Genomic DNA, 15,333 nt, shown 5'->3' with positions numbered 1-15,333 from the left:
TTGAACTATTCATAATGAAGATAAATCTGCTAAAAGCATCATCTGTTTAAAAATGTTAAGCTATAAAGTGGGTGGGCAGAGAGCTGACAACGAGTCCACTGTTGTGGGCTAAGCACAGTCACTGAGCTGAGAACAAAACTGAGAGCTGGACAAAAAGGAGGTCCAGCCATCTAGTGGTAAATTACCCCGCTGTGCAGCCTGCTGGTGTCTGTCTTCCAGAGGGATGCTGCATCTCAGGGCCTCACTCTGCTCTGGGAGAAAGGGACATTGCCCAGATTTTGATGGGTTCAGGACTTGGCAGCAGTGAGACATTTAGGGAGCAAGCCAAGGTGCAAAGGACCCTGGAGCAAAACCAGGAGAAAGGGTGGCAGGAGCAGTGACCATATCAAACACAGGGGCAGCTTTGGCTGGGTGGACAAGGAAGAGCCTGCACTCAGCCACTTCTGCACTATAAAGAACATCTGTTTACAGGAGCCTGCTTACAGTGCGTGTTCTCTTTCAGAACACATCTTTGTCCTAACGAGCTTATACTTGCTACCCTGCCTGCATCTGTACAGCAGCAGTCAGAGAAAAATGTGGGCAGTTTTCCATATCCCATAGCAGAGAACACATGTCCAGTGGATATACACAACCAAATGATGCAATGCACTTGTGTCCCACTTCACACATGGAAAAGAAAGGTTTAAGCCAAATTGTCACATTTGAAATAAAAATGATGCAATCAAACAACTACACAAAGAAAGCCATATGCTGAGTCCAAGCTGGAATGAAATACCCATTAATTTATTGAGAGTGAACTGCTTTATATCTTCTGTGTGATTACAAGGTAATAGAAAAAAACATTACCTTGGCAAAGCCAGAAGAGACATCAAAAGAGTAAACCATTAAATATTTCAAGAAAAGTTTAAAAACCAAACAATTTGTATGCCTGAATACCTCTCAGAATTCAGCCCAATATGCCAAAGCTCCCATTGCAAAAGTGATCTCGATGTTTAGAAGATCAAGTCTCCTTGAAAGCAGTCAGATGCAAGTCCTACAGGGCCTAGTTTGCAACTTGCTTGGGCACTGAAAAGAGTGGGATGGTGTAAGCAGCCTGGATATGAAATGACCATTAGTGAACTCATTTGATTAGCTAATTTGACTGCTACTCAACACTTCTGAGATATCAGATTTTGTCCAAAGCAACCCTTTCTTGCTTTACAGACACATGATGCTGCACTGCAGCTTATAGTCGGCTTCCAAACAGTGGCCAAAGTGTTTGGTTCTTGTTATACCAGTCATAGCTAGGTGAATGTGGAATAATTCTGTGAAACTCCAAATAGTTAATTTTGTGCTGTAAGAATTTTTATAACTGAAACCAAAGTTTTGTTCCAAGTAGTTACTGCAACATGAACTGATTGTAGCAGAAACATTTGTTCTTTATCAGAAAACACAGTACTGGAGGGAGCACAGAGGATAATGCTTCCCTTGAGGTAGGGGATAGCAAGTCAGCTGACAGCCACTAGTGTAGAAAAGAAATACAGCTGTGTCCTCCCACAGTGTTATCAGCTACTACATCTCAAACCCTCACTTCTCTTTGTGAAAGATTTCTGTTACTCACAGTGATAGCTAAAAAAAGCAGGGAGGAAAACATCTGGTTGCTACTTTGAAGTGGTTCTTGTCATTGGAACATTGTAACATTCTTTTTAATGTAACACTAGAAAACAGAGATGCAAATTCATCAGGCATGTTTTGACAAAGTTTTGTTCTAAGGAGTATTTGGCCATGGAAAGGGTGAATCTCCCAATGAGCAATTATGCGCAGTTTTCATTTGGCCTTTCCCAAACATGCTCTCTTACCTGGTTAACAGGAGAAATTAACTGCATGGTGCCTGAAATGTGGTGTTCCCCAGTGGGATGTCTCACACCATCTGGCTTTACCACTTTCTTTTCACTAATGGATCACACCTGATATTTGCATTGAATCCTACACCATAACACTTTCAGAGCTGTCTGAAACCACAGACTTCAGAAAGAAAACAACGATAAAAGTTGTACTTCTCACTTCTCTCTTTTACCCACCAGGAAACTGAAGCAACAGATAAGGTATAATGGACTTTCTTGAAGCATCTCAATAAATCAGTGGCCAAGTTTGCTGTCTGTTCCTGTAATCAGCAGTAAATAGGCTAGGGCAGAATGCTGGACATGAGCATCCTGCTCCAAAATCTGACAGTCTGTTTTTTCTTTCTTTTTATGGTGAATAAGACCTCATCTTTGGGATGAAGTAGTACCCAAATCTGCATTCCTTTGCCATATGTTTTGGAGATTCATTGAAACAGGGTTATTTTTTAAAGACTTGAAAGTGGAATTTAAAAGCTGCTGACTTAAGAAAAAGGGGTCAAGAAGGAGAGCAACAGAAAAGGGATCGATGTTTTTGGGCAGAAAACATGGAAACAGCACCTACCTTAAATTTGTAAAACACCCACTGGGGTCAGGTTGGGGTGTTTTGGCAATGAGTACACAATCCTGCAGACATTTGGGGCTGTCTGCACTTGGGGCACCACTGCTCTCTCACTTTCCACTACTCTGCAGGTCACCTGCTGGGCTCTGCAAACACACTCCTCTCCTGTGTTTATTTTTGAAGCAGTTCCTTAAAACAGATGTCCTTAAATGTGTCTCTTCCCTGTTACACAAATAACACTTTGCCTCATGCTCCTGACATCCTTTTGAACTTAATTTTTAAAAAAAGAAAAAAAAAAGGGGGGTAAAGAAGAATATCTTTTCCCATTGGTGATTTCTGTTGTAACTTTAATGGCACTGTGACTCTGGGGCACATGAGTTGCTTTTGTGCCCTTCAAAGAGCAACCTACAAAGTTGGTTTTTTTGGTTTTTTGTTTGTTTGGTTTGGTTTTTTTCCTGGCCTTCTTCCTTGCCCTTCCAAGGATTCTTCCCTTTTTATGCCTTTTTCAGGTCTCTCTCTCTTCTTCTCTGATTTCTGGATGCATTGCAAACACCACGGGTCTCATAAAAACTTCCTCTTGGGTAATACTACTGAGAAAGAAGCCACATGTATCAGTTACACTTTGTCCTCCTTGCATAGTCTTCCTGCAGCTACCAGTACTATTGTCTGGCACCCAGACACACCTGCTTTGGGCATCCCAAACTTTTCCCTTGGAAGGAATCACTCTCCTTAAATACTTGAATCCTTGATTCTCTTAGTATTACTAACACTGGTATTTTTCCTAAAGAAGCAAATGAAATGCGTGCAGAATGAACTAGCTTGAGATGCCATGATTAAAGGAGGTGCTAAATTGTGGAAAAGCATATGAAATAAAATACCCTTGATAGAACATTTGGCCTAAATGTCATTATCTGATACCTTTTGTGCACCCAGGCACTGATTCTGCCAGTCTTGCTCACTGAGTAGGCAGGAAATATCCTTAGGGGTTTAAAGGGAGCTGACCAATAAGATGGTTTCCATGAGTGGAGGAAGCAAGTGCAAGCCAGCAGAGCTGGAAGCAGAGGAATTATGTAAGCCTATGAACTTTGAGCCCACACGTGAAATCCCAGCTCTGAGAAAATCAGTAAGAGTTTGGGGATTTTGGCTGAGGGTGGAGAGGTTTTACCACAGTTTATTGCACAATGTTTCTACCAAAGTGCAAAACTAAACTAATTTGCAGAGCCAGGGGCTTCAAACAAAAGAAGAATATTCTCCCCTGTATCGAAGGTCCTGTGTACAATCAGCAGTGACACCCCTGGAAAGCCAAACCAAGGAATTATAGTTTAGAAAATGCAACTTCTCAGAGAGACAGCCCTGGTGGTATAATAGCATTCCTGAATAGCTGTTATAACACTGTTGTTACAAGGCCTCTGGAATGCCAAACAAGGTTTCAACAATTGTTAATCCCACTCAGTTTGCTTCTTCCTAGGGGACTGCAAAATTATCAGGCTGTCCATTTCTACTCCTCCTCTTTGCCTGATGTCTGAGGGCAAGGTCCTTCAATCTTCAGTGCCTGCAGAAGCTTTGTTAGTGGTGTCACAGGGATTAAAAACAGGCCATTGTGTAGGGACAGGATTTAAACTGGACTCATAAGGTTCAGAACTTGTTTTTTCAGTTTGTGAGTTTTTCTTTTTTTTCCAACCATGTAGCCTCTCTCTCAACAGCCATGCTCTCCCTAATGCTAGAGAAGGAAAACAGACCTCCCCAGTTCAGTTCTGTCTAAGAGGAGATGGAAAGATGCTTAACACACACACACAGGCCTTGCACACTCTGTGGAGGTTTTTTAGCCTTTAGTCCCAGCATGACTGGGCCAGCAGAAGAAACTGAAAATGATAAGTGTTGCCTGCTATGCCTGTGTTTGTGCTATGCTGTGAGCTATTACACCTTTGTTACTTCAGCACAGAAAATGGGTCACAGTTGTGATTTCAGGAGGAGGTCATTGGCCCAATTGCTCAATAGTGAGAAAGGGAAAACTTTAGCTGCTGTTCTGCCAAAATAAAAAAATCATGACCCAGCATGATGTGAGCCTGAAGATAGATACTGAAGTTACATATGCTGTGTGGTTCCAGATGAGTGGGCATGTTAACCACACCCAAACACAAAATCAAAATAAAGCAACTTAATTAGAGAAGATAAAGTAAAATCAAACATCCCCAGCCCCACAAAGCAGCCATGCTGGGGAACATGGATGCTCCAGCCTCCTTATGCTGGTACATGAAGCCCATTGGCAGGGATACAAACATGGCTATACAGAGCTAGGAGGACACACTGACAAAGGGTCAGGTCACATAACAAGAACATGGACACATAATGATAAGAAATGGAGAATAGTTTTAAACTAAAGGAAGAGAGATTTAAATTAGATAGTAGGAAGAAGTTCTTTACTAAGGGGGTGCTGAGGCACTGGAATAGGCTGCCCAGAGCAGCTGTGGATGCCCTGTTGCTGGTTCATGGCCAGGCTGGATGGGACCACCCTGATGTGGTGGGTGACATCCCTGCCCACGGACCAAGGAACATTCAGTGCAACTGCAGTACAGCATCTCCATCATCAACACTGAAACTCTCAGCATGACAGTGAAAGAGCAAAGAAAGAGAAGGCAGCAAAGGCCTCTGTGTGTCCTGCAAAGGACAGGGGTTCAAAATCCCCCACATACCTGTTTCAGTTACAACTCTAACATTTCACTGTCAGCACAAAACAGGAGAGGGGAGGACATTCTCTTTATGAGAACATGTTGAGGGACAGGACACCTGCTGTTGCTGGCTCTCAGCTCTAGGACATGCATTCTCATCACCACCAAGATAACACATATCCCTCCCTCCCTACACAGTGCAGAATTCACTTCTCTTTCCATACAGCCATCCTAGCAGGTGGGAAGATAGGCCAGGAAAACCCATCCAGGGTGGACGTGGCACCATGCCTCTGGCAATAGAAAGAGCTTGCTGCAGGTCACATCTCTCTTCACAGTGCCACAAAAGCCTGAGCCACCTCCTCCAGACACCTTCTGTTCCCTACTGTTACCAGCTGAGAGAAAAAAGACTAGTTTTGTTTTAGTTAATTTTAAACCAGTGAAAGCTGACTATTGCTTAGTAAACTTAATCCATGCCTGCTCTCTAAACACAAAGGGAAAATATGTATGCTTTCCTTTATATAGCAAAGAACAGACTAAGAATCTCTTCAGAAACTACAAATCAGAGGACTTGCTGAGAGCTGTCCAATTTTATCCTCTTCCTTTCTAGCTACCATTGCAAGCAGGAGCTGAAAATCTGCTGGACTAAGGTGTTTTACTAAAGCTTTCAGCAGAGTGCAGTCAGCTCTGTGCTATCAACATCCTCAACCTGCAGGCTCACTCACACTTTGAGAAAAGTATTCCTCCATGTCAGAAGCAGTAAATTTCAAAAGCAGCAAATTTCAAAAGCAGCAGCTCATGAAAAATCATGGAAACTTAGGTGCCTGTGACAGCTGGAACAAAGGTTTAGCAGTTCATGTCATGCTGTCTGCATCAAACCACAGGCAACAGATGTACTTTGACACCAAATCCTCTTTCTTCACATCTAGGTGTATTAACTGAGTAAGAGCTTCCTCCCACATACCTATTTTCCATCGCCCTTAATGCATGGCATTCTGCCATCCAGAGTGTAAAATGCAGTCACCTTTTTCTTCAGGTCAAAGAGCAACTCCAGCCATGCTTGCAGCTAAGCAGTCTCCCAGCTGTCACCACTTGAATCTCATAGCAGCTGAAGCTGATTTAAAGGCAGCAGACAGCAAAGTCACATCAAGCAAAACTGATCCATTTCTGCTGCAAAATTGACACGTGGAAAGGGCAGGTAATAACAGTCCATGGATCTCTAAAAGAATTTGGTGCAAGGTGCAGAACTGCACCAAAATGAAAGGAATGCAAGAAGACTGCTGGGTTGCCCACATGCCCTAGGGACAGAGGAAGGTAGCAGCTTCATCTGCAACCATTACCTGTCTTGAACCCCTGGCAACACAGCCAGAGGAAAAAAGAGCAAGATCTGCACTCTCATTCCCCTTCTCTCTTTCTGCAGATGCAAATACTCAGATTTTCAGGCTGCTTTTATGCCTTCCCATGCTTCATCACAGCAAATATTTGCAGGTGAAATAGTGCTTCCTTTTTGAGCCATTTCCTCCTTAAACTTGGATTCTCCCTTCACCCTCTTCTGCTCTGTAGTCTTTGCTTTTCTATTTGTATGGTTTACAGAAAGGATAAAGGTGTTTTTCTCCCTACCCTCCCCACAGGGGTGAAACCTGACAGGTTTGACCTAAAGCCATCACTTTTTTATTGCTGTCATTGTAACAAACCCACTCTTCTTTCTCAGGGTTTTCATCACAGATGCATACCAGATAAATTCACCTGGTGCAGGGGTGAATGGCACTCTTAGAATACCTGAATCCCTTAGCATTTAATCTACAGTACAATTTATAACTAGCAAAATGGCACCTGTAGATCCTTGTAGGTCTAGCTGAAAAAGCTTATATTAATCCTGAAAGGCTTAAAATCACTTTCAGGTACAGACTGAACAGAGTTAACCAACAGTTCCGTGGATCCAACTGTCTCATTCTAGGGGTAGACATCTTGCCTAATACAGGCAAGATCTATATGAGTTGATAAGTTGGAAGGAGTTTGTAATTAGTTTTTTTTTGCAAAGAGCCATGGTGAGTTTCTTGTGGGCCTGTGAACCAAAGCAAGGAGTTTGATGAGACCAAAACAGTGAGCATCTGGGGCTTGATGACACACACTGACAGCAGAAAAACTGCAGATGGGTGCCATCACCAGTATCAAGAAGTTATAAATGTTCATATGCTTGTAAGTGCTTTTCTTCACAAGTATGCTGGAGCAGTACTGGTCTGCTGCCCTACAGATACCAGCATCTTCCAATCATCTCCAGTGCAGTTGCTTTATCATTATCAGCAGAGCCCACAAAAATTGTTTACAGAGCAGAGCAGCAGGCTGGTCAGGTTATCTGGCAGCCTTAAAGCTGTCTCTTTCTGACAACTAGCACATGTTCTGCTCTAGGAAGGGGCTGGCCCTTACTTGGAACAGCAAAACAAGCCGAGTGATAAATAAATCTCAAGTCAGATCCAATGAATATATCCAAAGGGAAACCTCCCAGTGTCAGGCAGATAGGTGAGTTTGAAATCTGAACTTTGACAAAATAATAACTGACAGCAGCTGCAAAGCAGAGCTAGCAGAGCTGGAGGACTACTTTTTAAAGTGACTACTTTAAAAGTAGGCTTTTGTGCACTTTAAAAGTGGGCTTTGTCTTTGGTTGTGAGAAAAGGAGTGATCTTCATTTATATCATCTAAGGCAAGCTAACTAGTGGAAGGTAGGTAAGAAAGCAAGCCAGCCTTATTTTTAACAGCTAACAAAATGAAACAACTGATTGGCGTCATGCAGTGCTTAGACCAGCGTGACTCATACTGAAAGGACAAATTCGCCATGACAGGATCTGAACTATCACATACAAATAACATCATCTTTTTCCCCAACCAAATGCACGTCCATAAAGCCAGAGAACAGGAAGTACATCCTTGTCCCTGGCATAAACCCACCTGATGACAAAGAACATCTGTCATTATGCAACTTTTCCACAAAACCATTTTCTATGGCACATATATGTTTGCCAAAGGACATCCTGTGGCAGATACCACAAATGATTGACTGGGGGAGAAACACTTTTGTCTTATGATTCCATAAGATAAAAGTCCCTTTTCCATTGGCTTTCCATGTGCATGCTTGAGTTTTAACTCGACTGGTTACAAGAAGAAAGTAAGTTCATCCATTCACAGTTAACTCACATGTAAATAGGATTTCATAAATATTCCCACAGTCCCTTGGCAGTAGTGGCAGCCTCCACTGCAAGAGTGCCTAATCACATCTAAGGAAAATTATAAAGTCACACTTTGAGCACCATCCTTGAAGTCAATGAAAATTTCTTTACACCCCTAGTGACATCTGACAGCAAAGGAAGTGTTCTGATTGCTTTAAGATGTTCTGCACTGAGTCAAAAAGCCAAAGCCCTAATTACAGTACCAGAAACCTGAGGATCAGCAGCCACATTGTTTCCCTTACTGTCAGCTCAGAGGCTGGCACAGCAGGTTCAGCAAGAAGCAAACTGAGCACCAGCAGTGCCTGCAGGATTTCCTTGGTCTTACCTCAATGCTCAGAGATGCCCTGTTCCCCTCTGAACCTTGATTAAAGCTGCCCAGGCTGAGCTGTCAGCATGACTCAGCAGCAGCACCATACCCAGTTCACACTGAGCTTCTCACTCTTGTGCAGAGCTCACAGCTGCATTACACATCTCCTCAGAAAATTTATTTGAGATAAAGGCTCCAAACACAGCTTATGCATTACATCAAGGTCCATAACAAATACAGTTACCTCAATTACATCTGAGGACTGAAAAAATGCAAACTTCTTGTAGCTATAAATCTTACTATCTCCTCCCCCTCCATATTTTTTCAAAGGAAAGTAAATTATAGCTGGAATTCTCTATTATTTGAGCTTATCTTCAATCAGTTCTTGAAAGATTTGTATACACTTACTCTTGGACTGTAGGAAATGTATATTCAAGAAATTATGTGGACTGGCTGATATTTTTGAAAGCTTAATATATAAGATTTTTTTTTTATTAACAAATTACAGTAGAGATTCATGAAAGTTAATTTTATGGAGGTAAGATGAGGGATGTTCATTAAATTTCCTTTATTGCTAAAATTTGTGTACAAATAATGCACTATTAATTTAAAAAATATTTTTATCTTCAACCAAATTTGTCTAGAAAGGAGTTAAGTTTTTCAGGAGGCAACATGATGCATAAAATCTGATAAGACATTTCTTTGGCAGAGAAAAATCAACACTTCTACACAGAACAGTTGCAGCAATTACATCAAGGTCAGGCTTTTACTCCATTGCAGACTCTCTCAGCATGGAAACTCTGAAATTCAGAAATTTAGAAACCTGAAATTCAGACTGCAGTAACAGGTCAAATTCCCTAAAAAGTAAAGGTCATACCTATGACAATGAGAGTTTTATACATATTAGTATTTACCAGTAACAGTAGTTCCTTCCTTTTTGCAAGCTTCATAATGTATTAATTATTCTAGGAATAATTAATAATAAGGAAAAAAAAAAAAAAACACAAAAACCTTCCTCTCAAGCAGACCCAAGTTTTGCCCTTGTTAATTCATACTTCTAAATTTCCGGGTCAGCCATTCTGTCACCAGGATAGACAGAATCTTAAAATTGGGACATAAAGAACAAGCAGAATAGAAAATAAAGAAAAAATAATCCATATCTTCTCAAAACATCTCTCTCACTTCAGCCTTTCTTCGAACAGCACAAAGTAGGATCTGGCTGACAGCATTTATTCCCTTGAAGGTCAGCTTTGAAAGAAAGAGCTACTGTAGCTACCTCAAAAGTCTGTGAAGCTTTTTTTTTTTTTCTTCTTCAGTGGAGGAGGGAGCCTGAACTCTGGAAGAGGACAGCAGGAAGAGACAGGGCTGTGCTCCTTCAGGGAGATGTTCCCGTGGAAATACAGCTCTATCCCAATGCTGGGCTCCTGATCTGCAGAGCCCAGAGTGAGGGGAGCGCAGGAAGTTCCCTCACCTCGACAAAGATGAGTCTCCATGATGAGCCACCTCCCTCCTCAGTGCCTCTCGTATTTGACAGTGTTGAGCCAGCGAACACTGACTTTCCGTGGCAAAATGCCTGAGTGAGGAGATCAGGCTGCCTTTGTTTATGGCTGTTTCATTTATTAGGTCACAAGGTTCCTGAAGTTTGAAAACAGCAACACGCGAGGCCAGAGCGCAGGCAGAGAAGGTTCCTTTGTGAAGGTGGGTGGCACCATTTGCATTTGGTTACTTCTAACTGCAAGAGGATTTACAGCATCAGCAAAGTGAAAATCACACACTACCTACAGACAGCTCTGCCAAGCGACATCTGGACTTAGTGATTTAACTCTTATCAGGGTGTTTGCATTTGAAGCAACCCTGGTGCTTTTGATCAGGTGAGGCAGACTTGGAGAGGGCCACATAGTACTACTTTGGAAAAGTTGCGCTAATTATTAGACTTGTTCTTTTTTTAATTTGCAATCAGATTTTCTGCTTCTGTAATTTCATTACTTTATTTTTGTGGCATTATTTTTATGGCATTTATGAGTCAATTGCAAGACTTTTATTTAGATACTGTAACAGTATGGTTTGCACTGCCCTAGGTAGAAGATTAACAAGGCTTCCAGTACTCAACAATGGAAACCCACAAAAAATATGCAACCTAAACTGCAAACAGGACTGGGAAAGAGTACAGTTTGAAAAAAAAGAAAAAAGGCAAGCAAAGGTATCTGCACCCTCTTTTGTTGAGTGGCAGTTCTGACATGCTGCCACCAGACTGAATTGAAAGGGGAGGCTCAATTTCAATTGCTTTGTGGAAAGCTACAATGACACCAATGGAAGTACCTTCTGGCAATGCATCGCTGTGCTGGAAATTCAACTGCTGTGTCAACTTCAAAAATCAGTATTATAAATTAATTCAGAAAGGGACTCACCAAATTAATGGAGACAGATCTATCAGGAGATATTAAACACAGCAACCTTAGGTACACAGTTTTTTTGCCAGAAGTGGACAAGGGATCCCAAAGGAAAAACTATGGATCTTTCATTGCTCAAGCTGTTTCCTAATCATCTGTCACTGGCCACTGTAGGAAACAGGATGCAAAGTTCAGTCAATATTTTAACCAAGTTGGTAGGACACCTTTGCTGTCAGCCTCAAGTTTAAAATAAGCATGGTTGAGAATACAATATATGCCAAAAGAAGGCAAACAGCAGAGTTCCTGGCTCCCAAGTGAGCCAGAAAGTAATTTTCTGCATGGAATGCTCCAAGTAACACATTATCTTTAAAGTTTTACTAGCAGTAATGAAATTCCTGCATTTGGGGGAAATTTTGTGTTTTTAAGCTGCCTCCAGAGAATAAACAGGTCCTGGATTTTACCACATTGAGACAGGTAAAGCATATCCCGTTTTACTGACATTTGAGTCTACAGAAGAGAAGTTCCTATCAGCTCAGTTCAGTGTTATAGTTACATAGAATTAATTTTTCCTACCTGTACCACAACTCATAGTAATAGATAGGAATTAACAAATATATTACATTTTTATCCTCCTACACTGAAGAGAAAAAAGCACTCACATCAAACTGCATAGTGAAAACAACTATCAGCATTTTCAAAAACATCTGCCATGGTTTACGAGTTACGTCTCTAATCCAGGCAGCTACAGAGAACTGCTCTATGGCATTTCCAGCTTTGGACTGTGGCAAGGCACAAGAACAATTTCTGCAGCAGTTATTTTCCTCTTGAACATCTCATACCACTAGATGAAAGAAATAAGCTCTCTCAAGGGCTCCCTGCAAAAGCCAGCCCATGCCACAACCTCCTGCAGCAGAAGCCCATTGATTTCTCCAAATGTGTTAAGTCCTTCTTGCTGGGGCAGACAGGAGCAGCTTTAAAGGAAAACACAGTGAAGGTGTTTTTAGGTGGTCCTAAATATGGCAAACACAATACCAGCTGTTGGGAATGGCAAGGCACTGCTGGTTTGTGTGTATCTTTTTACTGGAGTTCTTTTGGGATTTGGGATACACTGCCTACTGCTGTATTGCCAAATGTCTCCTTCCACGTGTGTTCACCACTTGAAGTTTTTTATAGAACCATCTTATGGCTGCTTGAGGGCAGATGGCAGCTGGAGCCTGCACCTGGAAAATGTGTACTTGCAAGTATTTGGGTCAGCATCCAATCATTTCAGCCAGGCAGGATGTAGGAACAGGCCCAGCTGTCAAACCTTTCCAGAGCTGATCTGGAAACAAAACACACACCTGGTGAAGCTCCCAAACACTCTGTGTGTGTGATCTGCAGCCTGCTGCAGGGAAATATGTGGCCACGTGCCCTCAGCAGAACAGCCTTGCACAAAACAGAGAAAAGAGGATGCCTAAAAGGCAGGAATGGCACTGGAGTCAGGGAGTTTGCAGCCTGGGTAGACTGGAGCTGTTCTTACCTGTGCCTCTGACAAACCATCTCCCTAAGTGAGCATATCATCTTGCTGGATCTTTCTAATATCTGCCCACTCTGTGTCATTGAGGCATTCCTTTTTCCAGGGCAAAATTCCTAAACCACACATTCCTTTCCCTGACTCTTTCTAAAGCCTCTGCAGCAAAATCTAGACCATTACAGATTGTCCCTGTGTTGCTTAATGACAAAGCAAAAAAGAAACTTTGCTGAAAGGGAAAAAAGCCCCAAACCAACAAAGTTTTTAACGTTGTCAATGACTGTTTTTCTCCATGGGTAAAAATGCAGAAAGAACAGATCACACCAAATGCCACACAGCTGAAGTTACTGGAAAACAAGAATGCAGTCCTCAGTGTTCACTGAAATTCATAAAAAAAACCACCAAACTACTAGGTCTCACTAGATGACCAAAACAAAATATTTAAGTAGCAGCTTATCTTACTTGTTTCCCTTTCTACTAGGCCTCAAACTCAATTGAATTACTGTTCTGCAAAATGTCACAAAGATAGAAGAAACTTAGGGAAACCCTATGATTGCATTTTCTACCCCAGCACTCCCCACACAGACATGAAGACCAGGATTGGACTTTGGCAGACTATCAGGAAGTGACAAACTTTTCTCTGCCTTTCTTCCTTTCATGTCACCCCAGAGTCTTCTGCTAACACCTGAGCTGAACATTGGACCAATGCTACAGCAAACTCCATCTGGAGAGCAGAAGTCTTTCTTTTCTTATCTGGTTGACGTTTACACAGGGACTTTGATGCACAGAGCTGCAAGCTTATTTTCTTCCCTTTCTTGTCTTCTGCAGTTAAAAGGCCTTTACAGTCAATTGTCCCAAGGGAGACCTCAGACTACAAACTGGAAAATATGAACTGCCCTGTCCAACAAAACTGTTTCAGAAACTGATTTCTGCCCACTGTAGTAAGGGATGAGCATGGGGTGAACTGGGAAGACCAAAAATGCTGCATTAAGAAAAGCAACCAATAGAACTGATACATGCACAGCAGTGACCTCACAGAGCAGCTACAAAGGAGGAATTAAAACGTTTAGGACAAAACCTACAGATTTTAACAGCATTTTGGGTTGATCCTTCAGATCCAGGAGAAACTGTTTCAGTGCCCCAGGAGTTCAGTTGCTTTTGAGTAATTGTTTCACTGCCCTCTGGCACATTCCTATGAGGATGCTCCTCTATCTGCTGCTGGCCACCCCCTCTCCAGAGAGGTGAACTGAAAGAATGCCTTTACTATCTGCAGTCTCCATTTTAAGGTTAGGGCTCAGCTTTGGGAAAAAACTCCTCAAACCAACCCTCAATAAATGCATGAGGCAGCTAGGAATCTCTTCTCTCTTCTACTCCAAACAAACCAACCCAGCTGCAGCCAGCATGCAGGTTCAATAACCAGCATGGTGCTCCAGAACTGCTAGGAAACGTTAGCACTCCAATAACAGTTATATATATACAAAATAGTTAATAGTATCAATAATAGTTACCATTGAGCACAGCTCAGCAATGCTACAGAAATCCTCAGAAACTGTTAAAAATGGCAAAAATAAAACCTCTGAAAATTGACAAAACACATGGGAGAAACCACGATATTAAGACAGTTGTATTCTCAAACGTAGTTAAAACCCGTACAAACCTTCTTATAAAGTCTGGACCCAGCACTGCAAGACACAGCACTTGGCAACAAGACAGCCAGCAAATGATCTCACTGCAAACACGTCACACTGCCAAGGCATTTTATTCCCTTGCTGACACATGCCAGTTCTGCTGCAAGTTCCTTGAGGGGACAGGAAGGCAGACCTAAGCCACAGTTCAAGCTTATCTGTGTTTAAACAAAGACACTCCAGCATTCCAAAGAAGCTGATTCTCTGCTGTTCAAACCTAGAAAAGTCTAAAATTAAAGGCAAGTAGGACTGAGTTGCCTCAAGTTAATTTAACTAGCGATGACCCCAGACCATAGTAGTTCTAGTGCAATTAAATTGTAGCCTTAAGAGCATAGAAAGGTTAATTGGGTTGTAGTCAATCCAGAATTAAGCCTGTTCTGGCAGAACACCTTGAATTTCTCATGAAGCCACACAAGGGGCAGGGTTAGTGCAGCTACAGTAAGTGCACAGAACCAGGACCAGGTTCACACACCGAAGGAGTGCAGCTGGAGGAGATCGTGTCGCAGAGAAGTGAAAACCTCGTCTCTCAGCAGCTCCCAGCTGCCAAGAGCTCCCTCAGTGTCCCCTCAGAAATGCCATCACTCCTGCAGCCATCAGACAGCTCTGCACAACTGTGCAGGGACAGCTGGACACCACAGCTTCTACCAAGAAACAGTGGCCAAGGAAAAGCATCAAATCCATTACAAAACCTAATTCTTCCCTTTGTATCATTTTCACATTTCACATAAATGTGAAGGAACCATCTATTACTTAAGCCATCCATATCCAAACGATGTTTCTTTTGCAGCAGTTACTGCTGTTACAGCTTATGAATACTTTGCACCACTGTTATGACTCCCACAAAACACTGGCAAAGCACCAGTTTAATGAAGACAAAAAAAGACATTCATGTGGCCTTGTCACCCTTACAAACTTTAAATAACACTGAGGATTAGGGGCTACTGTAGCCATAACCAGAACCTTGAAGGGGAAATTTACCTTAAAATTCCATGAAAGTGTCTGTGCTTGAATCTAGTTGCCAATTTTTATTTCTCCCCAAAGCACCTTTGAAAATCCCTCACGGCCTGAGGCAGAGAAAAATAAAAAAATAATCAAACCTCAGTTCTGCCCTT

The sequence above is a fragment of the Lonchura striata genome, chromosome 4 (genome assembly GCF_050655825.1).
Source record: "Lonchura striata isolate lonStrDom1 chromosome 4, ASM5065582v1, whole genome shotgun sequence".
NCBI classification, from domain to species: Eukaryota; Metazoa; Chordata; class Aves; order Passeriformes; family Estrildidae; genus Lonchura; species Lonchura striata.
The sequence above is the reverse complement of the archived record's forward strand: the minus strand, read 5'-3'. Positions refer to the sequence as shown.